Here is a 20,222-nt window from a genome sequence, read left to right on the forward strand (position 1 = left end):
ATGCGAAGAAAGTACCAAGAGAACTACCTTGTGTGGGATCACTTTGCAGTGTTTCTTTCTCACAGCTGAAACCATAAACTAGAGATGTGTGAAAATTAAAATAAATAAATAACCAAGTTCATAGGTTTGGGTTCACTTCAAGTTATGGGCAATAGTTCCCTATGGTTCATATGTTTTCTGCACGGTCTCACTCTTCCTTTCGGCCTTGATCTAGCAAGGCACTTAAAAAATGCTTCACTTTAAGCATGTGAATTCTTCCATTGGAGTCAGTTGGATGACTCACATGCTTAAAATGAAGCAGGTACTTTAGTGCTTTACTGGACTGGTATTTCAGAAGAAGGTTGTCAGAGACACAAATGGTAGTAAGGCACCCAATTTACACTGAGAATCCATGGGAGTTAGGCACCTGACTTCTGTGCATTTGAAAATCTCTTCTTTGATCTGTAGCAAACCTACCCTTTCGTAATGGTTGCAGCATTTGAGAAACATTCCTATCATGCCTGACATCGTAGAGCATATGAGGACCAATCCATGACATGATGACACTCCCAGACAAATTATATCCTCAGATATATGGTATAAATCTGGAGTAACTTCATTGACTCTAATGGAGTTACTCCAGTTTTACACCTTGAAAATAAGGGCAGAAGTTAACCTTCTGACTCCTGTTATGCCTGTAGTTACTTTAATTCTTGCATTAGTGATGGCGGTCACATTTCTCACAATGTAAAAGTTGATGTATCATTGTTTATGTGGCCTAAATGAGGAACTGATACCCTCTTCATAAAGACAACCAATTGTGATTCTTGGCTCCATTCAGAGATTTTATATCATGTTGGGCATACACAGGGTGATGCATTCAATTCTGGGCACCTCAATTATATCAATAAACTGGAGAGTGTTCAACAAAGATTTGAAAATATTATGAAGAGACTGGAAGGACTGATTTATGAGGGATGATTAAAATAACCAAATTTATATTGCTTGCCTGAAGTACATCAAATCTCAGATCACCATGAATAAATACTGGAAGCCTGTGAACATCATTAAGAGACAGAAATTATTTAGTGTTTTCATGGAGCTATAAATATGAATGATGGGATGAAATTAAGCAATGGATAGTCTCCCAAGAGATGTAGTAGAACCCTGTTGGCTGAGTTAATAAACTGGATTAGATCCTGGAGCTTTTCCCCACTATCAGAGCCTTTCCCCACTGCCAGGGTCTTTCCCTACTTCAGGAATCCTACACTGTGGTGGGAGAAGACTCCAGCAGCTCCCTGAAGTGTGCGGGTAGAGGGGCAGGGTGGATGAGTCTGGCAGCAGGACACTACACTGGACAGGGGAAGTGTGTAGAGAGCAATATAGGGCACACACACCCTAAGGTTCTATCTTGTCTTTACTCTCCTAAGCAGTGTCTTACAATCTACGTTGCTATTTGTACCTATTCTAGCTGGAGGAGGGGATATGCAGGGGATGGACTCTACATGCCACCGGAAGGAATGTGCAGGGTAGATAGACATACCTTCTGTTCTACCCCATGTTCTATCCTAAATAAATCCTCTTGATCCCTGGTGTTCCAATATTCTTTCCTTAATCATTTCTCAATCAGGCTGTATGTATTTGGCTCTTGGTTTTAAGCTGATCCCTCTAGCACCTTATTTTTTACTGCTTCCTCTGGCTTACCTCCAGTATGTCTGTGATGCTCCCAACACTGCCACACAAGTGTGGGTACCAACCTCAGGGCAGACTGATAAAAAAACAGCCTTATTGGTTGTGAATTCTAAACTTAGATTTCACCAACCAACTGAATCAAGTACAAACCCCTCAGGCACTTTAGCAGCCTTAACACGGAGTCACAGAAAGTCCCCTCGGGTACTCAGGTCTATCTTGCCACCCAGGTGTCCTTTTGTTGACAATTCCTCAAGACCCAGATGTGGGAAGTTTCCAGTTTTAAGGTCCATGCAGAGCCCTTGTGAAATCGATGGGTCTCTTCTTTTGGGAGGGGCATAACAATTTCTGTAAAGAGCAGCTCTTCACACTAATGCATGGCTCACAATACAGTTGCTCATATATTACATACAGCATGGAACACAGACATTACAAGTAAGATTAATGCATGCAGCAACTCACAAGCATTCACCAGAGTCGGCACACTGAACAATTTCTTATAATTCAAATACCTATTTTATCAATATTAACCTACAAGTGAGCCAGCCAGATTCCAGCTATGTAGTTATCAGTGTTCACTTGAGACATGGGGACCTTGGCATGAGATGGCACCTACCATTGTCAAAATGTTAATCTCTTACTGATAGTATATGGTGCATAGAACTAGACACAATATTTCTGTTGAGATTACACCACAACTGTAAAGAGGCTGACCGCCTTGTTCCACAGCTTGGGCCCTGATCCAGGAAAATATGTGTTTAGATTTAAGCATGTGAGCAGTCACATTGGCTTTGTTAGATTTGGGCTTTAATGCCCTTAACATATGAAACCTAAAAATTATATTGGCTTTTTTTGGTGCCACATTACTTTGCAAACTAATATCTAATTCACTATCCCATATTGCTCCGAGGTCTCTTTTGGTATTGCTGTTTTCAAAGTGTCTTTCTCCACTTGTCAATCTGTGTTTCAGATGTATTACATTTTAGATTTTTTTAAAAAATGTTTTGCCCATGTTTTGAATGCTTTTAGGTCTTATTTTTCTGCCCTCACTATTAGCAGCTCCTCCCAGTTTCATATCTGTGAATTTAATGATCTGGAAGAGGGAGTAAATAACTTAATTACTTAAAACTTCTATTGCCGCAGCACAACATCTAAGAGAATTATATCATAGTAAAAGCACAACATTTAGTAATACACAATAGACATATCTGCAAAAGCAAAGCTCCTAGAAAACCTTCCTAGCCATGGCACAGCTCCTTCATATAATCTAGCTCCTATTATGGACACAATCTCTATCTTACTCCACTCACCTTCTCTCCTTCCTCCCCAACCCCCCAGTCAACATGCAGATCTTTTCTTCCTTAGGAAAAGCCTGAGAAACTGATGTCTCTTGCAGTGCCCTATAGGTTATTAGATGTGATCTGAGCAAAATGAAGCAAAAAAAGAATTCCAGAGCTATGGACTCTAGTTTATCTATAGTTTATTCCAGGAGGTGGCTCCTGGCTTTAATGTCTGTGAGGTTTGCAAGTGCTGATAGTCCACACAGAAGAAGTGGCAATCTCTTAGGTAAACAGACATAGGACTCTGACTGTATTTCACCTTCTTTAATGAAAATACTCAGTGAGGCCAGATTTAACATTAATTCTTCCAGTGTTCCATTTTATATGTGATATGTGGCCATTTATCATCCTACTTTGTTTACAGTTGTTTTAACCACAGGGCATTGGCACGGCATGAGTACAGCTTTCATAAGATTGTATCAGACATTACTGAAAATCAAATATTATATCCACTGCACTCCATCTACTAATTTTGCAATTCTTCCCCCCCTCCCCAACAACGAAACAACACAAAAAGCCCAATCCCTAATCAAAAGTGGCAAGGTATTTTTTGTTTAGAAACCCATGCCACTTATTACTCATGGTTCTGTTCTCCAGACATTTAGTGACTTCTTGTCTCTTACTAGGAATAGAAGTTACTTATGCAATGGTAATTGCTATGATCATTCTTTTTTCCTCCTATTTTTGAACATTAACACTACATTTCCTCTAGTCTTCCAGTACTTCCCCATTGTCCATCTTCTGCATGATTCCCTCTCCCCTTCTGAATTGAGCCTAACGTTTTATTTTATTTGGTTTTTCGACTACTCCTGCACATAGAGCAGACCTTGTCACTGAGCTGTCCATGATGATGCCAGATCTGAGAGGTTATCTATAGTAATTCAGAAGCCATTAGTGTGTACAAGTAGTTTAAATTGTAACTGCAATGTCCATCAACCTGTACTTATCTATACTGAATTATATCTTCTGTCACATTCCCCAATTCTTAATTTGATTAGGCCTTTCTGAAATTTCTCCCAGTGATGCTTCTCTCATAGGGTACTTCCCCAACAAGGAAAATGAAAAGTGAAATCACTATTTTACCTTCACCCCAATTCCAAAAGGTATTCACAGCTATTAATTTACCAGTGCAATGCTTCCATTCCTTTAGATAAAAGGATGGTGCAGAAACAGCTGCTTCATTGCCCCAAACTGTCTTATATATTACATTAGGGGCCTCCAAAGCAGCAGGACTTCAGGGAGGGCAGCCAAACATCCGTGATGATCCTGGCAGCCACTGCAGAATATGGCACTTAGTGCATATGCAGTACAGAAGGGTTACACTTAGAGCCAGCTAAAGATTTTTTGTCAGAATGATTTTCTAATTTAAAAAAAACCAAACCTGTCCTGTTCACAAAGCCATAATTTTCCATGGGAAAATTTTAGTTTTGCTGGAAAATTTCAATTTTATGTTGGGAAAATCAAAATGACAGTTCCCTGGCTGCTGGCCTGGAAGGCTCTTATCAATTTCACTTTCTGCCTGTGAAATTGACAAAAGCTTTCTGGGAGGGCTGCTGTGGCTGAGCACCCTGATTCTCTGCCTCCCTACCTCCCACCTAGTTCCAGTATCAGAGAAGTAGACAGCCCAGGCACTCAACCTTCCCCCAAACAGCCCCAGGTCCAGAGTCTGAGCACCCTAGCTGTTTGACTTTCTGGCCCTGGAGCTTAAGGGGGAAGGCTGAGGGCCCTGGCTCTCTGCTTCTCTGGCTTCACTACTAGAACCTGGATCATTGGGCAGAAAGAATGTGAGAATGTGTCTGTAGCCCAATGGTAAGGGCACTTACTTGAGAGGAAGGAACCCAGGATCCAGTTCCCCTGATGAATGAATATTCAGTTTATACACTGAACAGGAGAGACTGAGGGAGACCCACATCAGAATATCCCATAGTCCAATGGTTAGGGCACTCTCCTGAGAGGTGTGGAAATTTTAGGTGCCTACAGGGTTAGGCAGCAGCTGAGCAAGAGTTTTGAGGATCTCAGTGATTCCAAAAGGTTGGATGTGGCCACCCAAGTTCTTTTGTGGATCTAGTCCTAGAAAACCAGACTTAACATCAATCCTTGCAGTGCCCTACTAGGTACTTCCTCAAATGGAATGTATCACTAATTTCTCTCTCTCTCTCACACACACACACACACACACACACACACACAAAAGTTACTGAGTTCAAATTTGGTGTTATACATGATACATATAGTAATACAACAGAAATGCAGTCACCAGCTGATGCATGGAAGACAGTAAGAACAGAGAAGGAGAGGAAGCTTTGGTTAAGGACAATGGGGAAAGCCTTATCTTTAAGAAATATGGAATAAGAAGGACCCTTAATGTCTGCAAAGAACAGATAGGACCTTATCTTTTATGGTCTCATGGGATACATAGGACCTCTCCTGGGAAATAAGAATATTAATGGTATAAATCAATTGTTGAAAATTAAAGTATATAATAGACAAAATCACCTGTATTTAAAGAAAATACATGACCTTTGTCTAAATGTAAAGGATGCCTTTCTTTTGTAATTTCATGGAACTATTTCCATTATCTCTTGACTATATCTGGGAAGCAAATTCATACAATTCTTTTGCTGGTATCTGAAATATGAAATCACAGCCTTTATGGGAGATGAATATTTTTTGTTTGGAGTTTTTTTTATTACATAATCTAGCTAGCAAATTCCTGTCTGTGACTTAAAGTACTTTGGGGTTATAATGTCCTAAAGCCAGTAGCAGATCTCTTAAACTGAAAGGCTGTTCCTGCCTGGTTTTTAGTAGTGTTGTCAACACACGTTTTACCACCTTTCACCCTTTTGTTGGTCTAGCTACTGGTTGTAGTACAGTTAAACCAAATGGCTTAACTGCAATTTATCCAACACTATAATTACCCAAGTTGCTTAAGGGTCTCTAGGTTTCATCCCCAGGTGGGATACTTCTTGCTATTTTAATTTTTTTCTTAACATGACAAAGAAAGAGACTTAACAGGCAGAATTTTTAAATAACGTACACAGAATTCCTAACCCTAGAGTAATCTCAGGCACTGGTTCAGCAATCCCAATAAGTCTTTTCATGTCATGTTACAGCAGTCTCTGTTAGTTAAGCATGTTTTGAGTTTATAGATCTTTTTTTTTCAGAGGTTGATAATTAAACTACAGGAATCCACTTGCAGCTGAAACTTGAGAAAGTTTGAGTGAATTTTAAAAGCTGGATCGTTATTAGTAAACATTAATGGAAGGATTTGTTAATAGTTATTTTTCTTTTATTTCTTGACAATTTGATATGAAATTTGGAAAACAAAAACAAACCAAAACAAACCAACCAACCAACCAGCTAATTATTATCTACACATATATAATCTGCTTGGGTATTTTTAAAAGATAATATAACTTTTTTTTTTTTTTTTTTTTTTGCCTTTGGATTCATATATGCTGTTTGCATTCATATAACTCCTTTTTTGGAATTCCAATAGGTGTCAGATTTATACTGTAACTGTTCTGGAATGTTTTAAACCATTAATTAAAAATATGGATAGGCTCCTTCCGGTATTTTTTGCATAATATATTTTTGCTACAGTTTTAAATCTGTATTTCTCAAAGTGCATAGTGACAAAATATGATATGGAGTAGTGGACATCTAACTGAAGAGCTGTTATGGAAGTGCTTGATGGGTTCAGATGCTTGGGATGTTGAAAACACCCTGGCCTACCTGGTAAATTGTCCTGTATTTTTGGTTTTCTGAGCAACCGGTGACCATTTATGGTATGATGTCTTGTGAATCACCAGAGGTACAAACTAACATTACACTTCATGGGAAAGCTTGGAAATTCTAGCTTTCCAGTGATACATGGCAATATTTTCTATTCCTGGTGGTTTGGTTTGCGACAGATCAAATTTTCAATCACACCATTCTTATAACCATTTGCCTTTGCATGTTCCACCTTCTGTTCTGAGCTGATTTTAGTGACTATTATCACTGGAGCTATTAGAACTAGAGACAATGTTGCACAGCAGAGCATCTGAAACTTTGTAATTTCAGCCCTCAAATGGTATAAAATGTTATTCTCTGGTTGTCTGGTTTGCGAGAATATTGGCTGCTAAAATCATGCTGGGATTCAAGTGACTCTGTGTGTGTGTGTGTGTGTGTGTATGTGTGTAGGATAATATAGTCAGGGTGCCCGGATTTTAGAACTCAGGTATCATCTAATTTATTAAACTTGGTCTGGTTCCACCAGACTTAGAACCACTATCCACCCAGCATATGAATAAGAATTGCCATGTTGATCAAACTGGAGGTCCATCTAATCCCATATCCTGTTTCTGATAGTGGCTAATACCAGATGCTTCAGAGTAAGGGGCAACAACCCACAGTAGGCAGATGTGGAATAATCTGCCCTGCATCCCCAAATTAGGTCTCCCCCTGATCTCTAATAGAGATTGACTTCAACCCTGAAGCACAAGGATCAATATTCATTCCAAATGTTTGTTGTCCAAACTCTAGATACTCTTGTTATCCATGTAAATATCACATCCCTTTTTTAATCTTGCTAAATTCTTGGGCTTAGTGACTTCCTCTGGCAATGACTTTGCATTCTAATTACACATTGTGTGAAAAGGTATTTCCTTTTATCAATTTTGAATTTGCCATGTTTTAATTTTATTGAATTGTTCTTATGTTACTATCAGCTGTAACCTCCAGCATTACTACTCAACTACAACCATTACTACCTAGTACTATCACCTCACCCACCAGCAGTGAGGACAGCACTTAAGGCAGGTGTCACCCTGTACTGACTAAAGATGTGTTCACTGTGACATGAAATGGTAACATAGGATTCTCACCTGGGCAGTGTGATTCATCCAAGAAATGATTAAGTAACTGAAGCTTCATCCTGTGAGTCGGGAAGAAAATTGGTCATCTTAATCCTCTCTGCAATGGTCTTCCACAAGGATCAGTTTTGGCTGCCCAATTGTTCAATATATGCATGTACAATCTTCCTGAAATGCAGGCCGAGAAGTACGTATGTGCTGCTGACATCTTTGTATTGCTGACACTGAATAGGATTTCTGTGCTGACGGGAATCTCAGCCGAGACACGTACATTTGGACAACGTACTGCCAGCAGTGGAGACTAATTCTTAATGAAACCAAGACAGTGGCAACTACTTTCTGTCTCAACAATCATCTTGCCAATCAACTCATATTGATCCGTGTACAGGATGCTTACTGCCATTTCAATCAGCTGTCACATAATTGGGACTGTAGCTTGACATACTGGCCTCACCTGAAAATAAATCTCTCTTCCTGTACTGCCTTGTTACAAAACCTGTTGGGAACCTCCTGGGGAGCAAACCCATCAGTCCTTTGTACATCTGTATTGGGCCTGGTGTTTGCTCCAGCTGAATGCTGTTCTGAGCTCTGGGGGTGCAGCCTCTGCACTCGGCTTGTTGACATGGAGCTGAATTCAGTCACTTGCATTATTAGTGGCTGCTTGAATTATACACCAGCCTCCAGGTTATATGTGCTAGCACACACAGCTCTGATGAGATGTCATTACTGTTAAGTCTGCCTGGGGAGCTATGACAGATGATACCAATCTATTACATCTCCAGTTGACTGACTGACCCATTTTTAGACAGGAAACAACTCGAAGGTCTGCCGCCCCATCTCGAAGGTCTGCTCGTATTCAGGGGAAGAATCCCACTCCTGTGGACTGGGCTGTAACATCATGTCTGATCTCTCAACACCACTTTGCTACAGCAGCTCATGCACTCCTGGACAAGAATGCTACTGGCCCTTTACCACTCATAGATGATCGGCGTCTCCAGGTAGCTGACAATAACATTCTTATAGCATGGAAACACTGGTGGGAAAGAGAGTCTAACATGCTATGTAAATTCAGGAGTCTATCACTGCACCTGCCTCCTTCTCCGCTTAATCGTAGATCCTGGATCAGGTTCAACAGGGGTTATTCTCGGCTAATACCAGAGTTGCTGCAACTATACAGTGGACTGGTTTGGCTTCCTCTCCATGTTGTGATGGGGTGGGGGTCGGGGGTAGCATTGCAGACAATAACTCATGGAGTGGAAGAGTGCCCAATTCAACATCTGGAGGGTGGTTTACAATGCCTAGCCTCCCTAAACACAGAGGCTAACCTCTGGCTACAGAAGCTGGACACTGAGCTCTGAAATCTGCACGTGAGAGGAGGAGTCTTGCCTATGGCCTAGCCACACACTTTTATACAGTAGATAGTGACCACGTCAAGTAAGTTCTCAGTCTGTCCTGTCTGTCCACATACATATTCGTGGGAATTCTGTTTTGTTAACAGTGCACTGAGAACTTCAGGCATTGCATGACGAATAGTGAAAATTCATTGTATTTTTTCTCCCTCCCCCCCACCCACTTTTAAATAAAACAATCTACAAAGTGGAAAACCTCCATTAACACTAACACTCTGAGCTTTGTTTTGTATTGCTGAGCCTCAGATAGTGCCAAGGTTCAAATATGAGCTGCGGTGCCTTTTGTTTCCTGTAACGCTAGCCTGGCTTTTAAAACCGTTTCAGAAATTAGGTAATGGCATTATTTTCCAAACTGGGGAAAAACATCCACAATGTCGCTCTGTTCAAGGCAGGGTTACTGTGCTAAACACATGAACAAGGCCAAGGCCTTTGAATGCGTCTGGAACATAGTTAAAGTCCCTGTCTAAACTACAAAGTGGAAACAAAGTTGTACTTGGGTCCTTTGACGCACTTGTAAGTGCTCTCAGTAGGGTTCAAACAAATCCTATTTATTATTTTTACAATGCCTAAAAGATGCATGGAAAGAGATGGCTGGCACCTGATTTGACTTTCATGTGTAAAAGTGATCCATCTCCAGTGGAATTACTCCTAACTAGTGCAAGCAGAGTGAGAATCAGTGAGTGTTGTTTCTGCCCTGAATGGTTTATATAACGCAATAAGGCTAATAAATCTACATCGCTAAATATACCCCTCCTACATCACTGCAGTAGCTGAGTGTTTCCAAATAGTAATGAATTTATCCACACAACATCCCTGTGTGATAGGCTGTTCCCATTTTACACCTAGGAAGCTGAGACACAGAGGCTAAGGACCTGTGATCCAAAACTGAATGTAATCAATGGGAGTCTTTTTTTTTTTTAATTCGGTTATAGAAGACTTTCACATTTGCATAGTGTGGGCAGAGTGCTGCACACTCTTAAGTCATACTAAGGACATGGCTACACTTGCAGATGTAGAGCACTTTGAGTTAAACCCGCCTTTGTACAGTGCAGTAGGGAAAACGCTGCAGTCTGTCCACACTGACAGGAACAAGCACACTGGTGTGGCCACATTTGGGGCACTTGCAGCGGCGTTGGGAGCAGTGCATTATGGGCAGCCATCCCACAGAGCACCTCTTCCCATTCTGGCACTCTGGCTTGTGGGAAGGGGGTGGGCAATGCGGGGCATTCCGGGTCCTGTCCCAACGCCCCGTGATGCATCGGTTCGCATCCCAGCAATCCCTGTGCTTCCGTCCACACTTGGCGCCATCTTTCAACCTTTTTTGTACTGCATGCTCTGTCTTCCTTTCAGTCTGCGGGAATGGAGCCCGAACTGCTGAGGAGTATGCTGATGAGTCTCGCCACCATGTCCCGTTTGGCAGTCGAGTTATTCCTTATGATCCAAAGTGACAGTGAGGGCTCCGACGATGATATCGACTCTAATAATGCATATGACACGAGTTTGCTTGTGGCATTCACGGACATGCTCACCACCGTGGAACGCCACTTTTGGCTCGGGAAACAAGCACTGAGTGGTGGGATCACATCGTCATGCAAATCTGGGATGACAAGCAGTGGCTGCAGAACTTTTGGATGAGAAAAGCCACTTTCATGGGACTATTTCAGGTGCTTGCCCCCACCCTGCGGCGCAAGGACGCAAGATTGAGAACTGCCCTGCCGGTGGAGAAGCAGATGGCTTTTGCAGTCAGGAAGCTGCCAACTCCAGACAGCTACCAATCGGTTGCTAACCAGTTTGGAGTGGGGAAGTCGACCGTTGGAATTGTGTTGATGCAAGTTTGCAGGGCCATTAATTGCATCCTGCTCAGAAGAACCGTGACTCCAGCTAATGTGCATGACATTGTGGATGACTTTGCACAAATGGGTTTCCCTAACTGCGGAGGGGCGATAGATGGCACACATATTCCAGTTCTGGCACCAGCCCACCTAGCCGCCTAGTACATTCATCAGAAGGGGTATTTCTCTATTGTTCTCCAGGCGCTTGTGGATCACTGTGGGCATTTCATTGACATTAATGCAGGCTGGCCCGGAAAGGTGCATGACGCATTCATCTTTCAGAACTCTGGCCTGTTCAGGAAGCTGCAAGCTGAGACTTTTTTCCCAGAGCAGAAGATCACCGTAGGGGAAGTTGAAATGCCCATTATGATCCTTGGAGACCCCATTTACCCTTTAATGCCGTGGCTCATGAAACCCTACACAGGGAGCCTTGACAGCAGCAAGGAGCAGTTCAACAACAGGCTGAGCCAGTGCAGAATGACTGTGGAGTGTGCTTTTGGCCATTTAAAGGGCTGCTGGGGCTCTCTGTATGGGAAGCTGGACATGGCTGATGACAGCATCCCCACGGTTATATCCGCATGTTGTACCCTCCATAACATTTGTGGAGGGAAGGGTGAACGATTCACTCAGGCATGGATATCGGAGGTTCAACACCTGGAGGCTGAATTTGAACAGCCAGAGAGCAGGGCTATTAGAGGGGCCCAGCACGGAGCTGCAAGGACTAGGAATACCTTGAGGGAGCAATTTGAGGCTGAAAGCCACCAGTAATGTCTGGTGCCCTACACGGGAGTGAAGTGCAGTGGTTCCAATGTTAGTAGGAATCTGTGTTTGCTATGCTGACTTGCAGTGCCTGTTTCTTTCCTGGGCTAAGGTATCTTTTACTTTATGCAATAATAAAGAATGTTTTCAAACCCAAAAAATCCATTTATTGAAAAGAAACACAACTGCTTGGGAAACAGAAGGGCAAGGGGGTGAGTTGGGGAACGGTACAATCACAGATTTGCGTATTTCCTGTTATCATACTCAGCCTTCCTGTCTGGAGTGCTCTGCAATGAGTGCTGCACTTCAGGATGGCTATACTGCTTGGTGATGGGGGATGAGTGCAGAGTGTAAAGGTCGTAGTTTTTAGGGCTGGGTGGTGAAGCTACAGGTGTTGGAAGCAGCTGGTGGCAGTAAGAACCCGGATGTTGGGGAAAGTGGGTTGGAGGTGACATGGTGGCACAAGGGAAAGAGTTTTGGGACAAGGGCTGCAGCGGGGTTGGGCACTGTAGCGTTCCACCTGCATGGCTATGAGCGCCTGGATCAAGCCTGCTTGGCGCTCCATGATGCTTATCAGCCGAGCCGTGCTGGTGGATCCTCCTTTTACTGTCCCGCCACTCCTGCACTTTTTGATTTTCATTACTTGAATGCTGCATGACTTCATGCAACATGTCTTCCCTGCTTCTACATGGCCTCTTTCTGATTCTTTGGAGTCTTTCGGCCGGTGATAACACGAACGGCTGAAATCTCAAGGTTGCATCTGTAAAAGCAAAATGCAACACCTAACAGAGGCAGCATTGTTCACACCAGACAGAGCAATGATTCCCCGGTACTTAAGGGCAAGCACAGTCTACATGATAGCATAATTTGATAGCATGATAGCTTGCATCCAAAAGCAAGCGCACATAACCCACAGGAGTCCCAAAATGGTAAGTAAGCACAGGGTCAAGCATGTCTGATTGTTTCATGGCTGTGCTGTCCTCTGGGTTTCTGCGCCTTAGGGAGAGCCAACAGCAGCAGGGGGCCCCTATGCTGAACACTGTCCCTGCATTTTCCACAGGAGTTCGTCCTGGAAGAAATCTCGCTGCTGAGGGTGACCTGGGAAGCAAGGGAGGGTCTTCTACTGCAATGTGGATTCTGCCCTGGTCTATATGCAGCTTGCCTGTGTGCAGCAATTATCCCCCCACCCCTCATGGCACGGTGGCGCGGACAAGTTAGCCTTACAGGGACGAGGACAACAGTGGCTCTCCTGAAAAACCTGCGCAAGCGCATTGCCCAAGTTCTGGATGAGACCTTTGAAGAGATCACTGAGGCCGATTACCATGATGTGAGAGAGCACATCAACGCCCTATTCTGCATCTAGGCATGCTGCAGCCCTAACCCTCCTCACCCCAAGAGCCTGCACCGAATAACTTCCTTCCCAAAATAAAAGCCGCTTACCGGGAACCTCCTCTGGTGTTTTGTCCTTCCTCAAGCACCGGCCGCCGCGGCTGGCTACCTTCCTCCTGGCTTGAGAACAGCTCCTGGCTGCATGCAGCTAGGGATTCTGGGGTGTCTTCCTCAGCACCCTCACTCCCACTTTGCTGTTCCTCCTCCTCCTGCCTTGTTGAACTGGGCTCTGAAGTGTCCATGTTGGTACTTGGAGCGGAGGTGGGGTCAGCCCCAAGTATCGCATTCAGCTCTTTGTAGAAACAGCAGGTCGCAGGGGCAGCACCGGAGTGGCTGTTTGCCTCGCGGGCTTTGCAGTAGGCATTCCGCAGCTCCTTCACTTTAACCCTGCACTGCAGTGCGTCCCGGTCATGGCCCCTTTCTATCATGTCCCTTGATATCTGCCCGAAGGTATCATAATCCTATGGCTGGAGTGGAGCTGGGACTGGACAGCTTCGTCCCCCCAGATACTGATGAAGTCCAGCACCTTGCCATTGCTCCATACCGGGGATTGCCTGGCGCGTGGAGGCATGGTCACCTGGAAAGATTTGCTGAGAGCACTCCACGCCTGGCTGAGCAAACAGGAAGGGGATTTTCAAAATTCCTAGAGAATTTAAAGGGCTGGTCTGTCGGTTGGTCACCTGAGGGCAGGGCAGTAGAGTTCAAAGTGATGACCAGAGTGGCTAGAACAGGCATTGTGGGACACTTCTGGAGGCTGATCAGAGTGCATTAACAGACCAGGGCTTCCACACTGGCACCGCGGCACTCCAGCGGGGACTCACAAAATGTTATTCCATCGCCAAGGTGGAGTACCAGGAGAGTACCAGCTGTGGAGTCAGAGTGCTCTATGTGCCTTGCCAGTGTGGACGGGTAGTGAGCTAGTGCGCCCGGGGCTCCTTTAATGCGCTCTAACTCTCAAGTGTAGCCAAGCCCTAAGTTCTTTAATGTTACTTTTAAAGAGCCTATGTGTGGTTAGAGATTAAGACATAAGAAGATGATTTAAGGATTGTGTGTTAGAAGAGTTTGTTTTAATTCAGAATTTCTGTGGGTTTGTTAAACTCTTCATGTTACTTTAACACAATGTTGTATGGTATGATTAATTTTTATGCACCACTTACAGCTCATGAGAGAAAATACTATGTTTTCTACCTGGAAGATCTGGTGTGCTTCAGGATTATTAGTGTATTTTTATTGTCTTCTCTTTATTTTCATTACAGAGAGAGAGAGACAGACAAGAATGAGAACATGCTATTTAAGCACTGAGGCTATTGACAGGTGTCAGTCCACATAAAAGGAACCAACTCTTCCTCTCCCTTCCTTGTCCTCAGTCTGCAAAGTTTTAATAAGTATGCGGCCACTAGGAGCTAAAAGAAATGCGCGAAATGGATTTTCAAAAAATTAAGCAGTGTTACAAGGTTTCATATTTGCAGGATCAGAACCAACTGCGTGTTTGTTTCTTTTGCTATATTTGGTCAGCATGGAAATCTCCATATTATTACTCTGTTAGCAGGTAGCTGGTAGACTTATTTAGATTTAAAAGTAAAAAACTGCAAACCAAAACAACAATAACAACAACCCCCCCCCCCCCCCGAAAACTAAAAAAACCACACACATGCTCAAAAATGTCATTTTTAAGTAGTGCCTATAAAGTTATTTAGAAATAATTGTTCCTGATCTTTAATTAGCTAGTGTTTGAAAAGCACTTTGAAGATGAAAAATGCTGGATTATTTCTTTTGCCTAACATTGGTTAATTATGAACAGCAAAACTTAGATTAATACAGTGATAAATGTGACCAAATAGGCTGCACCTCCATAGTGTTACTATTAAAGCAAATTCAGGGCCCATGTTCTCCTGCTGCATCTGGGACTGAGATCATGAAGGGGGTGGAGGGAATGCCAGCCCTCTCTCCCCTCAACCATGGGGAAGGCTCACTGCAGAGAATCCATAGGATTCTGGCTCCACAGAGCTGGAAGAGACAGTGGGTCAGGGGAAGGGAGCTGGTCAGGCTCCTTGAGGAGAAAGCAATAGAAGTTAAAATGCCAGGTACAGCTTAAGAGTGCGTGCTTGCTGCTGCTGAGGATCCGAGGAAGTTGCAGAAGCAATTCTGAGCCATCTTTGTGCTCTCCCAATATTGGGGCTGCTCTAACTGAAGATGGCTGCCTTTGGACCCAAGGGGCCATTATGGTGGCTGGGGAATCAGAAGGGTGCATGGGTATCCCAGTCACTTTCTCATTTTTCCCAGTGATTTACCTCTTTATCTTCATGACCTATCAGGGAAATAAGTGTAGGAACTGCTACAGTGGCTTTCTGCCACCTGCTCATCCCCTTAGACTTCCGACATTTAGATAAGTTGTCTTTGGGGCACCTTTGCACTGGTAGAGAAGTTAAGAGAGACCCTAATGCAGTCCAGGATCTGACCATGTAAACTTAGACTTCTTCATTCCTCTGTGCCATGAGTGTTCTGGGCAGCTACTGTTCTTAAGGGGTTAATGGGGATATGCCCCACCAAAAATGCCCCACCTGTCAGCTGCACTGTAGGCTCTGTGTAGTGTGGGTAATGCATTGCAGGATTCCGGACCACCTGCTGTCTTTAATGGGCATTTAGCAGGGCTGATGCCGAGAGTAAAGAATGGATATTAGTCACCTGGATTAAATGTGGTAAGTACCTCAAGTAAACTGACAGTTAACTTAATAAAAAAGTTCAGTAAAGCCCATAGACTGTAGGCAGCGGAGAGAGGAAGAAAGGAGTAGGGAAAAGAGTAGGGACAGATTCTGTTCAGCCCCACAAACAGACCACATAAAGCTCTCCGTAGCCATCACCGTCATCCCCTGCCTCTACCTCCTCTCTCTAGTTCCAGTAAGGACCTGGGTGATGAGAGGTTCTTGTCTGGGGAAAAGAAGAGAGGGCTTCTGAGCCTGGTGGTGGCGGTGTCAGGTAGGAATGGGTGGGGTTCTGAGACTGATGTGTATCCTGGCAGTTGGGGTATGGCAAACCCAGGTTCAAGTCCATGCTCTCCTTCATTCAGAGTAATCTGGGATGAAAAACCTGCTCTGTCTCAGGCAGAGCAACTCTTGAACCTTGGTCCCCTACATCACAGGCCAGTATATGAACCACCCACTTAGTTTCTTTTCCCCCCTATTCACCCCCCCCCCCCAAAAAAAACCTCTCAATGAAAGCTTTGTGGAAACAAATATGCTTTGACAGAACAGCACATTTTGGTGAAAATGTGATCAGCTCTACTGTATTGGCAGTGAGGAGGTTGTCAGCACGGGGGCATTGGTGTGTGTGTTTCTGAGAAGGGGTAGAGGGCTGGGTTGGAGGGAAGTTGTGGGGGCTTGGGAAGTCTCTGAGAGCAGGGAAGAATTTTGCTAGCAGCGGTCAGCACAAGGGTAATGGACTTAATTGGCGGTGACTTGGTGTTGTGCATGTTTGAGGAGGCAGCAGGGTGAAAGCTAGACTGGAGAGGGAGACATAGGGACTAGAAAAGACCTTGCAGAATTGGATGAGTACTGTACTTTGAGAAGAGAACTTCATACAAATATGCAACTTTCCTGTTTTTCTGGACTGGGGGAAACTTCTGAGATCAAGTTAATTAAAGGCATGTTAGTTAACTCCTTGCTTTTGATTAATCCTTCTCTTAAGAATGTGTGACTTGAGATCCTGAGTTGTAAACAAGATGCAGGAGACATACAACCTTGGTATACTACACCCATTCTATTAACACAGTTTCTTTAATGCCAGCATTTTCCTTTATTTTAAAACAAGTTTCTTTCTTCCTTTTCTGAACCTTTGCAAGGCAGAATCAGCAGTGCTGGAATGTATTCCTTTAAAAGGCATTATTTGTGCATCAAGAACTCTTTTGAAAATATGATTCATGATATCTGTAGTTCAAGGTTCTACAGAACTTCAAAACATAAGCCATTGCAAAGAATAAAATTTTGAAAAACGATATCATAGATCCCTGGAAAAGGAGATGAAGCTCTGCTTCATACCCTCTTATGCACATGTATTCAGTGATTAATTATGTCTATGTGGAATAGCGCAATGGATAAACCAATGGTTGTCAAGATAAGATTTTATTTTAATAGCATGCTTCTATGGGAGAAATAAGCTTGTCTTTAAACCCAAGGGGAGACATTTTGAGCATGAAACATGAATTTGGAACCCAAATTTCATTAAGAATTAAGGAAATACATGCAAAATGTGTTAAAACTGAGCTCATGGAGATGAAGTTTGGTCTAAGAAAATTTGCAAGGTCACCAGGGAAACTTTGTAGTAAGTGTGACATTACACTCATAGTGCATATGCACAAGAAAATATGTGTTTGAACCACTGGCTCTGAGGCTGTTTCAGGGAAAGGCTAATTATTTTTTTCAAACACATGTTTTAAAAGAATGCATTGGTATTCTTTAAAGTATTCAATATTTTTCTGTCGATGGTTTGGTTTGGCTTGTTGGACTGTGCCTTTTAGTTCCAAAATAAGATGTCATAGTGCCTAAGTCAATTTTTGAGAATTTGAGAATGGGACTTTGGCTCCTAAATCATGCTGGTACTTTTGAAAACTTTCTTGGGGTCTGGATTTAAAACACCAAGGCTTAAGGAAATTTTGAATTGTGCTTTTGGTTTTTCCTATGCTAAAGTAGGAGCCATTTGCAAGATATGGATCTAGGGGTCTCTATACTGCAATTGGCTATGCACAGGCAAAGCCCCATACCCAAGTGAAGTTGATTGCTGAATTGGGACCTAGATTTTGATTTTAAGCTAGTTCAAAACTTCAGTGTGTAGCATCTTGGATTTTTGTTTGGTCCTTTGTTTTTCTTCTGAGTTGGTGATGAAGGAAGTTGTGAGTGAACAGCCTTGCTCTGAGGTCAGTTCTTGGGTTTTAGTCATGATGTATAGCTTCCTACACATTTCCCCCCCCCCCCCCCCATTCATTACTAGCACTCTTGGATAATGTGATGACAGCTGTTGCCAAAACTCGCCTGTTCATCCTAAACTTGTTTTCCTTGGTATGAAAATGAAGATACAAAACTCAGCAGAGAGATCATTCTGTGCTATGAGAGCTCAAGGTGACTGGAACTATCTGGAGTAATTATCCAAGGACAGACTATGATGTAGGCAGCATTTTCCAGATTCCAGAGGGAGGGACAGAGGAGAAGAGAAGGGTATGGGATAGCAGAGGGAGGTAGGGATTGTAAATTGGGGGATGGGAAGAGAGACAGAGCACTTCTTTTAAAGGAAAATGAGCAGCCAGCAGAGACTAGATGAGTCTCAACATGGGGTGAGGGTGGAGGGCCTAGCAATTGCTGAGACAGTCAATCCCCAGATTGTTCATCACACATTGCTAGGAGATTAACGGAGCAAACATTCAGACAATACTGCATAAAGACTTCATCCTGTGTGAGGGAAACAAAGAGACTGAATCCTCACAAGCCAGACAAAGGCTTGATGATGGCCACACTTAATGAAATCTTTTTGGGTTTGAGAAAGGAAATATATTGAGGGATTTTTTTCAAAGTGTGTATTATCTGTCCCCAGAAATATCACAAGTTTGAGGGTTTTTTGTTTGTTTTGTTTTCTTGGTATCTTAGATTGGTTAGTAAGCATTTCAAAAGCCAAATTGCAGTAACAATGCAAACCCTTTTTCATGTGATTCTGTTAAAATGCCCTTTTTCTGATTACAAATGGACCTTGACTCTTCTCTTCTCTCAAGTGGGTAAATCCCCAGTGTTATCACCTTTGTTTATAACTCTAGAGATGCTTAGCTTGAGCAAAATACCTGACTTCCTGGATGCTATGATAATACAGTTTGATGTTATTTTTCCAGCAAAGCATAGGAAGTATTCAGTCTCACAGTTTGTCAGTGCTTAATTCATTGCTAGCAGGAAAAACATGTATGAAATTTTGGATTATATTAAATAATGGCCCAGCATCCATCCATGTCCCCTTTAAAAACAATGAACAAATATTATTAAAGAAATTACTTACCAGCTAGAGCTCAGGAGGCTGAGAGAGCCATGAGAAATATGCTGCAAGAATATTAGAAGAATATTTTGACAGACAAATTTGATTGCCTTTTTAGATAGAAATGCAAAATTAATAGACAGAGGGAACAATTTAGATACAAATGCCAAAACTGACCTGAAGAACTCTATGTAAGCTTGAAAGCTTGTCTCTCCCAGAAGTTGGCCCATTGGAAGATGTTACTTCACTCACCTTGTCTCTCTAATATACTGGGACCAACATGACTACAGCAACAGCACATACAAAATTGTCAAGTGTCCACTAATTTTGGGTGCCCAACTTCAGACACCCATCTCGGCCTTGTTTGCGAGAGGTGCTGACTTCAGATAGAGTTTTCAGTGTTCAGAGTTTCTGAAAATTAGTGTGTAAAACTACCCAAATTTTTGAAAAACTAGGCCATTGTCTCTCAGTAGCTTAGGGACATTTAAAACTAGACTGGACTGTGTACTAGAAAATGTATGGCATTGGCTGAGAAATGGGCGTTTAGGACAGTTTTCCATCTCTAATTCCATGATCCTAAGCGTAAGTACATTAGAGCTAATTTAATCTTTTGGGTTGTGGTAACATGAATAAACCATTTGAGATTCACTGTCATGATTCTTAATGTCATAAAACCCCTTTTGATAGAATTAAAGCCTTATTGCATACAGTTGTGGCACATCATTCCTTGTGATTATGTTCTACAGTCTAGACTAGGAACATTGGTATCCTCAAGGGCTGTTCACATAATCTTTTATTGTAAATGTGTTGTTTGGATTTTAGAAAAATAAATATAAATATACAGCAGGTTTTAAAACCAAATGGCTTTCTAATATAATAACATAAAAACCCTTCAGAATGTTATAGGGAACACTTGTTTGTTAGAGCTGCCTCAAGGTTGTTAACTGCTGTGCATTTTTGCTT

Source organism: Caretta caretta, chromosome 3 (assembly GCF_965140235.1).
Source record: "Caretta caretta isolate rCarCar2 chromosome 3, rCarCar1.hap1, whole genome shotgun sequence".
In the NCBI taxonomy this organism is placed as follows: Eukaryota; Metazoa; Chordata; order Testudines; family Cheloniidae; genus Caretta; species Caretta caretta.